Source organism: Astatotilapia calliptera, chromosome 3, assembly GCF_900246225.1.
Source record: "Astatotilapia calliptera chromosome 3, fAstCal1.2, whole genome shotgun sequence".
NCBI lineage: Eukaryota > Metazoa > Chordata > Actinopteri > Cichliformes > Cichlidae > Astatotilapia > Astatotilapia calliptera.
The window spans coordinates 7,254,850-7,264,140 of NC_039304.1; positions in this window are offsets into that span (position 1 = coordinate 7,254,850).

Here is a 9,291-nt window from a genome sequence, read left to right on the forward strand (position 1 = left end):
TGTTGCCATGATGCCAGGTCTCTCTTGAAAATGAGATTTTTAATCTCAATGAGATTTTTTACCTGGATAAATAAAGGACTAATAATGAAGGCAAAGTTCCACTCTGAGCTGAGGTTCAGCTGCTTCCTGAACTGGTGGCACTGAACACAACATATGGCTCAGGGTCTCCAGAGTTTTAATCCAAAAATCACTGTGGCATAGTTCATGTCATCAACACGTAGATTCTGCTAATTATTTTTTTTTGAAAGAGAAAGTGCAGGAAAAAAAAAATCATGTTGGATATCTATACTGATATGGACCGGATAATATGTTACTAGTGAAGGGCTGCCACATTGTGTGTTGGAAGACATGCCAAAAATTCAACGAGAAAAAATGTCAGTTAGTTCAAAACGCAGCTGCGTGTCTCTTAACTGGTACTAGAAATTATACCCACATCACACCAGTTTTAGCCAACCTACATTGGCTCCCTGTTGATTATCGTATCAATTTCAAAATTCTTTTGTTTACCTTTAAAATTCAAAATAATTTGGCTCCCAGCTATTTATTTGAACTCCTTCATTTGTATATCCCTAATAAGGCACTTAGATCTTCCAATCAAATGCTCCAGACACAACCGAGGTCTCGTCTGAAGTCTAGAGGTGATCGGGTCTTTGCTGTCGTAGCTCCCAGACTCTGGAATAACCTCCCTCCTTATATTCGTTCCTTCCAGTCCATCCAGTCTTTTAAATTGTGTCTTAAAATGTATTATTTTAGTCTGGCTATTTTGTTCAATTCATGTTCTCCAATTTAAAAAATTATGAATATTACAACTGCTACAACAGCAGCATGTGAAAAATTTGCATTGATTGTGACTGATGTTACAACATGGAGCTGCAAGAATTCATTCTTAATGACACAATTATGGAGCCTTTTCACTTAGTTTTAGGGATCAACAGCAAAATGTAATTAAAAAATATAATTCAAAGTTGATTGTTTTGAATTTTACCTGTCTTATCTTAGGCTTTAGAGAGGGAGGGTCTGATTAATAATTATATGCTCTCACTTTTATCAAACACTGCGTCAGATTTACTTTGGATTGTTCCTTTAACTGGGTAGCCACAAAGAAATCATATCAGTCCTCCTTTAAACAGCAGCACAGTCCACAATGGAGTTCTGAGGGCTGGCAGTGGATTAAGTCAGATAAAGCTGTTTGTTGCTATTCTTGAGAACATGTTTTTTCAGCTGGTTTTTACTGCTTCCTTGTAGGTTTGGCTTTTGCTCTTACAGGCCTCATTCTCTTCACTCCATTTGTGTTCAAACCACAGGGTTGTCTCTTCCTGTTAGACACTCACTTTGCCACTGCTGCAAACTCACATCAAACTCTTACTTTTGACTTACAACTTGCTTTTATGACTTCCTTGCTCATCATGTAAAATGCAAAAATAAGAACAGAACATCATTAAGAAAAAGCACAACAGCAGATGAGGTGGATCAGCTGCTGGTCTTAAAAAAAGTCTAAACTTTTGCTCCACCTACAGGCCTCCACCTTTGAAGTCCAGTGGTGGCATAACTAATTATAAATCCTGGAAACCAGTACATTCAAACTCTGAAGCATATCACAAAATATATAATGCATTATTCTTTTTGATGCATGAAACAGACCTTAAGTCTTTTTATTGTATGGTCTTGTGATTTTTAGTGTTTCCTAAATGTGTGGATGGGATCATTTGTATAGACATGCAGCAAGTTACTGCAAAGCACACCAGCAATTCGACAGACACACACAGCAATGATTAATGGCTATTCTTCACACTCACCTATGATATGTGAGCCTCATACTAAGTATGTGTGCAAGTGTTTGGTAATGGGCCTTTTGTTTCAGCAGATCAGATTTCAATGTGAAGACCAGTCAGGTGGTTGACTGTTACAGAGAGTGTTAAAGGTAAAGTAACTCTTTAAGCATCATCTGCCAGGCCTTTGATGTGTGTGGTTACAGGTACAAACCAGTCTTCCTGTGGTTTAGACTATTCCATTGCTATTTGTTGTCTTCTTAAATATGTTTATATTGTCTATCCTGTAAAATAGTCAGATGTCTATTCATATTAATGTACAGAATTCACCTGCTTGCTGCTACTACTGCACATTCACCCAGTGTATATACTATATATATATATATATATATAATGTTCCTCCTCTACACCCCCCCCCCAATTTTTGCACATGTCGAGGAGCGTGTCAGGCTACATTTCACTGTGTGTTATACTTGTATAACTATGCATGTGACAAATAAAGAACCTTGAACCTTGAACCTTAGTTTGTGCACTTTTTCTTCCCCAGATCATTTGCACAGATATAGACACATTTTATGAACTACTTTCTCTTTCATTTTAGCTATGCACATTTCTGACTTTAGTCATGCGCGGTTTTTACATTAGCTTTGCTCAAGACACAAACTGTCAAATGATTCATAAAGAAAAGGGGAAAAAAGGGGAAAAGAGCACCATAAAGCAAAAGATGCAGCTTTTACCACAACATCATGACCACATCACAGCTTTTAGGCAAGAAAAAGGTTGACAACAAATGAGCAAAATCTATACTGATACTTGCCGTTTTAAGCGCGCGTGTGCGTTCACTCATTTGTGTCAGGTTAAAAACAACTGTAAGACAATTTAAAAGAAAATGAAACACAATTTCTTTATTAAAGGGGGAGGGGTGGGGGTGTTACAAAGCAGTTTTTATGCTGACTGCTAACAGTGATCAAGGATTATGACAATGACTTTCATTATTCACACAATGTGTTAGCAGAGATCTGGCCTACTGATCAGCCACACTTCTTGTGATGAGGCACCTGTTAGTCAACATCCTCGACTGTAATTCCTGCATCCAAATAGTTCAGATTGCTGCTCTGAGCCTGGTTCTGCTGCAGGTTTCTTCCCGTTAAAAGGGAGTTTTTCCTTCCCACTGCAGCCAAAGTGTTTGCTCATCGGGGTTAAATGATTGTTGTTTTTTTTCTTTGTATGTATTATTTCAGGGTCTATCTTGCCTTGAAGCGACTTTTTTTGTGATTTGGCGCTATATAAATAAAATTGAATTGAATTGAATTGAATTAAAATCCCTCCCCAGGTGGTGGCTGAAATGTGTATAAGAACATAGGCAGAGAAGAAAGCTGCATCTTTTGTATTTTTCATATAAACAACAAATGTGTCAGGATACAATTGAGACAATTAAAATGTTTTTACACCCAGACCACATAACTGTATTAGAAACATTCATGTTGTGTCTTCATTATTTATTAGTCCTTTCAATATATATATAATCCTTGTAAATACACCAGCAAAGATGACAATAATAAAATTTTTGATATTACTTTTCCAAAACTCTGTACAACTACAAACGCTGATTTTATCAAGTCAAAACCAACTAGGTCAGGTTTCACCGCCTCTTCTTCTCCTAAAAGACTACTGACTGTTGATGCTGTGCAATTTCAGCTGAAGTGATAAGTATTTCATCCCTCGCTCCCCCTGCAGACCATTTCTGACCTGTGAGTAAGTTTCACAAACATCAAGTAACACCTTATTTGTTGAGATAAAGATCAGAAGCGGAAATTTAAGACACCACAGCAGACATGAACAATATCACCTCTTCACAGTTGCCAGCAAAGTTCCTCTTCAGGCTTTAGTTCCACAAAAACAGGATCAAAGAGTGATGCTTTAGTCAGAGAGGAAAAGGAGACACAAGTAAGAATTTTTAAAGGTTATAAAAAATATAATAGCAAAAGTCAAAAGAAGTTCAAATGAGAGAGCAATGCTGGATGAAAAGTAATGCTGTGAATTCATAAGTGTTCATACTTTTGCTGTGATTTATTTCTAACATATTCAATCAATGACCCTTTAAATGCAACCCATTGAAACATTAAATCCTCCTTAGTTTATTCTGGTCTGACATGAAGATGATGTGGATATTTGCTCCTTGAGCCGGTTCTGCAGGAGGTTTCTTCCTGTTAAAATTGAGTTTTTCCTTCCCACTATCTCAAAATAATGATTGCAGAGAAGACTAAGACGACAAACAAACAAAAAAAAAAGTGTCCAGGCAGATTTGAGATCAGGTGAGTGGCAAAGGTAAGAAAACAGTTGGTGAGAGCAGCTGGTGGACAGGGGGATAAAGGAGAGCATCTTAAGCACACAGTGTACTTAAAAGATGTATGTAGCTTTTGGGTCTGAAAAGTGAAAACTGCTTATACTGGTATTTTTTTCTAATGACCAGCAGAGTGTGACTTTTCCACCCATGTTCCAAAGACATGCATGTTTAGTTGCAGCCTACAGTGCAAGTGAAAAAGTATTTACCTCTTTGCTGTTTCCTGTTTTGCATATTTGTCACTGTTACGACCCGTCTAGGGCCAGGCCATAACATGAGCGAGGCACTCGCTTCCCCCCAAGACCCAAGCAGTCACACGCAACAAATTCGTTAGATGTGAAGTGATTTATTTACAATGTGAATAAAGAGAACCAAAACAGGAGTGTCAACACTTCAGGGTGAGCCAAGGCCAAAACAATAAACAAAACAAACCTACACAAATCCCGCACCCCTGACCTCACCAAAATAAAGTCAAAAATAAAGACAGAGTCTGACCTCCTTAACCAACTCAAAAACAGGAGAAAACGGGTGATCAAAATAAATGGCAGCTCACCCCTACCCACTCCACTTCCACAATTTTCGCGCGTATACTGCAGCCAGCGGCTACCACAGGACTACTGCTGGGTGATGAGGAGAAATGCGAGGACCTCTCCCGCTGTAGCACTCCAGCCTCCTTTTATTGGGCGGGTCCTCCAGCTGGATCCAATCACGCCGGTGCAGTAAGTCCACGCACCAATCGGAACAGGGCCCTGGCACAGCTAAATTAACATAGACAAAAACACAGCACCTGCACAAACAAACACACGGACATACAAGTTCGTAACACCCCCTTCCATAAGAATTAAACAATCCTTCTAGTGTTTAATCCTAAACTACAAAATTGCTCTCGACAGGGCGTCCGCGATGACATTTTCCGTCCCTTTCTTATGCCTGATCTGCAGGTTGAAGTCTTGCAAGAGAAGGGACCAACGCATAAGTCTCTGATTTGAGTTCTGCATCTGGGAGAGAAAAACCAATGGGTTATGGTCAGTGAACACTTGAACAGGGATAGAGCTGGATCCGATATACACCTCGAAATGCTGTAGGGCTAACAACAAGGCAAGGGCTTCCTTTTCAATGGTACTGTAGTTCATCTGATGTTTGTTGAATTTTTTTGAGAAGTAACAAATTGGGCGATCCACGCCGCAATGGTCTTCCTGCATGAGGACAGCTCCTGCACCAACCGCACTAGCGTCAACCTCGAGCTTGAAAGGGGACATGAAATTCGGGGCCGTAAGAACAGGGGAACTGCACAGTAATGCTTTCGCAGACTCGAAAGCAGTCTGACAAACAGGCGTCCACACAAAAGGCTTCATCGGACTGATCAAATCGGTGAGAGGAACGACGACAGTGGCAAAGTTCTTACAAAACCCTCTATAATAACCACACATTCCTAGAAATCGGCGCAGCGCCCTTCTCGTTTGTGGGACTGGAAACTCAACGATCGCCTGTATTTTCGCGGTCACCGGCAGTATCTGTCCCTGACCCACCTGTTTTCCCAGATATGTGATGGTGGCTCTGCCAAATTCACATTTGGCTAGGTTCAACGTAAGCGAGGCCTCCTGAAAACGGCTGAAAACGAGGGAGAGTGTTTGTAAGTGGTCAGACCAGGTGGATGAGTAAATGACAACATCATCCAGGTAGGCATCGCAGTTATTCACGCCCGCCAGTACTTTGGCCATAAGGCGCTGGAAAGTAGCGGGTGCATTACGCAACCCAAACGGCATAACCGTATACTGGGGTGAGAGTAAACTCATCAGCCATCACTGCCGCTTTAGCAAGTGAGGTCACCTTTTGCTCATTCAGATAAATAACTACTTGGTCCGGCAATCATTTTTTGAATTCCTCTAACAAAAGAAGCTCTTTCAGCCCCTCGAAATCCTGTGCTTTACTGGCCTGCAACCATCGTTCAAACAGGCGACTTTTTTCACGGGCAAACTCCACAAATGTCTGATTGGCGGTTTTTTCACACTTCCTAAATTTTTGACGGTAGGCTTCTGGGACGAGCTCATATGCCTGCAACACAGTCTTCTTCATGACGTCATAATCCAGGCTATCTTCAATTGATAAACTGGTACACACCTCCTGGGCTTTGCCAACCAATTTGCATTGTAACAGCAGCGGCCAAAATTCCTTCGGCCAACTTAACGCGGCCGCTATACGCTCAAAAGCGTTAAAATAGGAATCCACTTCGGCCTCACGAAACGGGGGAACCAGTTTAACGTGTTTGGTGATGTCAAAACCTGTCGGGACCGCGGTGGACGTACTAGGATGACTAGAGGCAGATGTAGAGGGCTTTCGCTCCAGCTCCAAAGCTCTGACACGGAGGTGCATTGCTTGTACCTCAAGCTCTTTAGCACGGGCTTCCACCTCCCTTATACGGAGGGTCAAACGGAGATCTTCCGTAGACCGCCCCGCCAGGGGTTCCCCGGCCGTACCAGACTCAGCTGCTTCAGGCTTCGCCCCAGCAGCATCAGGGTCCGCCTCGGCTGTGTCAGAGCCCGCCTCAGCCGCATCAGAGTCTGCCTCGGCTGGTAGCACGTTAACAGGCCCTTTGGCATCCGACCCCGGCTCAGCCTCCGGAGCCACCTTCACACCCCCGCCATCAGGCTGCTCTACAGCTGCCTTCGGGGCAGGAAGAACGCCTCGCTCCACCAACTCTGCACACAAAGCGTCCCTAACCTCCGCTTTGCGGGCACCATAGGACACTTGAATATCATAACAACTAGCAATGATAAGCAAATCCGCTTTCCTGCACTTCACAATTCTATCCCACGAAGGCGAAGTAACAAAATCATCCAAAGAAAACTCCATAATTCCACACACCTACCACCCCCACACCCAAGAAAACCGCCAACAGACCAAACACACGCAAAAAAAAACCACAGAAAAAGGCAGAGGACGAGCCCCCAATTCATGTTACGACCCGTCTAGGGCCAGGCCATAACATGAGCGAGGCACTCGCTTCCCCCCCAAGACCCAAGCAGTCACACGCAACAAATCCGTTAGATGTGAAGTGATTTATTTACAATGTGAATAAAGAGAACCAAAACGGGAGTGTCAACACTTCAGGGTGAGCCAAGGCCAAAACAATAAACAAAACAAACCTACACAAATCCCGCACCCCTGACCTCACCAAAATAAAGTCAAAAATAAAGACAGAGTCTGACCTCCTTAACCAACTCAAAAACAGGAGAAAACGGGTGATCAAAATAAATGGCAGCTCACCCCTACCCACTCCACTTCCACAATTTTCGCGCGTATACTGCAGCCAGCGGCTACCACAGGACTACTGCTGGGTGATGAGGAGAAATGCGAGGACCTCTCCCGCTGTAGCACTCCAGCCTCCTTTTATTGGGCGGGTCCTCCAGCTGGATCCAATCACGCCGGGGCAGTAAGTCCACGCACCAATCGGAACAGGGCCCTGGCACAGCTAAATTAACATAGACAAAAACACAGCACCTGCACAAACAAACACACGGACATACAAGTTCGTAACAGTCACACTTAATTTTCAGGTAATTTATTACTGACAACTCATACAAGCGGTCACAAAAGAACCCAGATCAATATCTAAAGAACCGCAGGCTTCACTTGTTTCAGTTAAGCTCAGTGTTCATGATTCAACAACAAGAAGAGACTTTGCGAAAATGGGAGTGTTTGAAAGTGAAAGCCACTGCTGATGTAAAACTAACCCATCATTTCATAGAAAGAACATCATACCAGCAGTCAAACATGGTGGCGGTAGTGCGATGGCCTGGAGAAAATACTTTTTCACAGCATGGAGGAATGATGATTGTCTGGTTATGTGATGGACTTGTAACCTTTTCAGGGTGTACCCTGCTTCTGTCCCTATGGCAGCTGTGGCCTTAAGGTGGTTGAGCTCAGATTGACGTCCAGAACTTCATCTAACTCTCATTATAAGAGAATCAGGATAGACTGTTGTGATTGTTCCAGCCTCCTCCAACAAACAAAGATTGGATCTAATTCAGGGAAAAGCCAGACAAGAGAGAAAAAAATTAATGAAACATTTTCTTTACTCTAACTAATCAGTCGCACACAAACAAAATAAAACAACAATTTAACCTTGAGTTACATAAACAAGTATCCACTTCTTTCTCTGATGCCGACTTCTGTTTCTTATTCCAGCTGCTTCAGGTGAGTCCAGATTCTTCAAAGTACAGTAACAACTTGTAGTGTCTTAATTAATTAATGAAAAAATAGCATAAACAATGAACAAAAAAAGAAGATAAAAATTTATGCAGTTTCTATCCTTCAGCAGCAGCAGCTACATTACAGAGACAGAAGAACATGACATCAATCATTATGCTAAAACCTCTTTCACACTATGCAAAAAATGATCAGATAAATCCTCTTGGTGCTCGTATGGAATTTCTTGACTTCAACAGCCATACCACTGATGATATTTACAAGGAAAACAGTCAGAGGAGCCAGAATCAGCTTTGCCATCAAATTATTCTATGACAGAATCATTTCATTGGTTCAAATTCAGGTCTCTCTGTCGGTCACTCTTTTCTTTGCTAGTTGTCCACATCATCAAATTCACTGTTGCCGTTTGATAAAATGAAAATAGTTTTCACGTCATCTTTATTTTGACATCTGGATAAATATTTTTTTTTGTGCATTTTAACATTTAAAACAAAGAAATCTGATCAAATGAAACTTTGAATTTTTCTTACCTTTATTTTTTTAAGTGTATCATTCTAAAACCTGGATATACATCTGCATTAAATCCATAGAAATACATTCCAGAGCCAAATACATCCACATGTTTGGTTAGGAAGAAGATGGTTGAGATGCTGAAAGTCATTTCCGATGATCCACTCTGAAATCCTTCGCAGCATGCAGCACTTTTGTCAGTTGTAAACATGACTCTGATCCAGCTGGATGAGTGAACCAGATTGTTAAGAAGTGGACGATGGAGCGCTGCAGCATGATTTCTTCTGGATGGACCTCCACAGCCTGAGACCCGCTGATGGAGATCCAGGATGAAACAAATCAAATGTGTTCTTAAACAAGAAAATGCAATTAAAATTAATCAATTAATTGAATTAAGTCTTAATTAATGCTAGGTTAACAGAAATATGACATCAAATGTAATTAAGTTAGCACAGGCTG